General features: G+C 37.0%; 1 long non-coding RNA gene across 1 annotated transcript; it reads right to left on the bottom strand.

Moving 5' to 3' along the window:
* Positions 1–953: 953 nt before the first annotated feature.
* LOC111379034 lies at positions 954–1,998 on the bottom strand. Its single transcript, XR_002699967.1, has 2 exons — positions 1,588–1,998; positions 954–1,504 (listed from the first exon to the last, which is right to left on the bottom strand). It is a non-coding gene; the product is annotated as an uncharacterized LOC111379034 (long non-coding RNA).
* Between the last annotated feature and the right edge of the window lie 22 nt (positions 1,999–2,020).

The following is a 2,020-nucleotide window of genomic DNA, read 5'->3' as shown; positions in this document are numbered from 1 at the left end:
CAAAAACCTCGACGCCATTTTTGTCAATGACAATCACTTCACTTTCAAGTTAGGCTGGTTCAGGAACTGTTGTAGTATTCGAATTTGGAGGATGCATCCCGCCAAAGCATAGCGAATCTCGTGAATACTTTAGAAGAATTACTAATAATCAATACTAACATTGTTAAGGGATAAATCTCACATCGAATAAGGACCATAATATAGACTAACAATAAAATTGATCTTTTAAGATGAAACACAAGTCTTAACATGATATCAAAACCTATTAAATTCGAACAAGCAATTCAATCCGATTACAACTCATAAAATGAGAACATGAATTTCAAACAAGCGAACATCTTGCGGGGCATGTTAAAGGATAAAGATCAGCATATAAGGGTTTAAACTATTTCTCAATAAGGTTGATATTTTAAGATGAAATCCAAGTCTTAATAAGCATTAAGGGTTGTTTGCCACCTGAAGTGGGATCTTTATACAAATTAAGAGCGCTTGATGTTAGCCACGACAAAATTGTTGGTCCAATCCCGCATAGCACTGCATGTTTGGCTCTTCTGGAGTTGCTGAATTTAGGCCACATTATGATGACTGGAATGGTAACAGATGGATTTTGTTTTTTGCCTAATTTGTCGAATTTTACGGTTTCTCACTTCTTCTGTTATGAAGAAGGCATCTGTAGCAAATCTTCGATTGATGATTGACGAAACTGTTTGCCAAACAAGCCTCAGCAGAGGAGCAAGAATGAATGTTATTCAATGGAGAGTGGTGCTGGGTGTACAGGACAGGGCCCATGTGGTCCTGTACATCAAGATTAATCCTTCAGTGGATCAACCAGTTGATTGCAACAAAAAAACTATCAAGGATTAAAATTCTGTCAACTGTGTATTGGTTATCGTAAAATAGATAATAGTTCGATAGAAAATCCTTGAGATTTCAGAAGATAAAACATAGTGTTCTCCCCTCTATATGCCAAACATGTTCTCGTTTAAAATTGGTTCTTTGCTTGTGTTATTGCATGAAAGAAACTGTTTAAAAGGTAGTGCAAGTCCATAACCTATCAGAATGCACACGGATGGGCTATTTTCTAAGTAAATCTACAATTGGCATGTAAATACAGTACATAGTGACGAAAATTCATCGAATTTCTACTACACAAACCAGAATATACAACACGAGGACTGCCACTCTCGTATCAGCTCTTGTCTATACATGTTCAGGCAACCTTTGGGGTTATAGCCGAACAAGAAAAACCATTGAAGATTCAGAAATGAAAGGCTGGATCTGCGTTTTAAGTCTTTAAATGATGGAATAATCTAAATTCTTTGAAGCCACTACACCACTATTAACAGGTTGGTGTCAATTGATCCACGGCGCTATTCTGAATAAGAGTCGAACGATCGATCTCCTAGGATGGAGGAAGAGGACGGCGGCAAGTTGGGCACTCCATTTTTATGTCCATCCATCTTTGTAAACAACTGGAGTGAAAGAAATGATCACATGGCGTCACCTGGACAAATTTGGAGTCAAAATAACAGTTAAAAGAGAGAACGTCCTTCTGAAAACAACGAAAATGAAGAGATGATATGATACCATGCAATCATTTGAGCGATGGCTTAGCTCAATGGCAGTCATGCAGATCACACAGTCTGTGGCATGATTTGCAGTCGGATCAAACCTTCTATAGTAGCTATATTTCTCAGGTAAAATCTGCAATCAATATGTAAGAGGACATAAATCAATATTTATGAGTGTGCATGATGATGTAGAAATATTTGTCTTCAATAAACGGAACAATAAAAACAGGGCACAAGAGCCAATATACTCAAGGGTTCAGGAACGAGACAAAGATGATATGATTAATTTTCTTACATCAAAATGTGCAGAAAACAATCATGACTGATTAGAAGAGAGTCCCAACTTGGTGACAAACTTGTGCCATTTCAATAGGCTCTCTTTATAAACTTGTGAAATCACAACAAATGGAGAAGTTGCATGCTTTAAAATCTGAATATACTTGTAGTAC

The sequence above is a fragment of the Olea europaea genome, unplaced genomic scaffold (assembly GCF_002742605.1).
Source record: "Olea europaea var. sylvestris unplaced genomic scaffold, O_europaea_v1 scaffold19214, whole genome shotgun sequence".
Lineage (NCBI taxonomy): Eukaryota > Viridiplantae > Streptophyta > Magnoliopsida > Lamiales > Oleaceae > Olea > Olea europaea.
The sequence above is the reverse complement of the archived record's forward strand: the minus strand, read 5'-3'. Positions and strand labels throughout refer to the sequence as shown.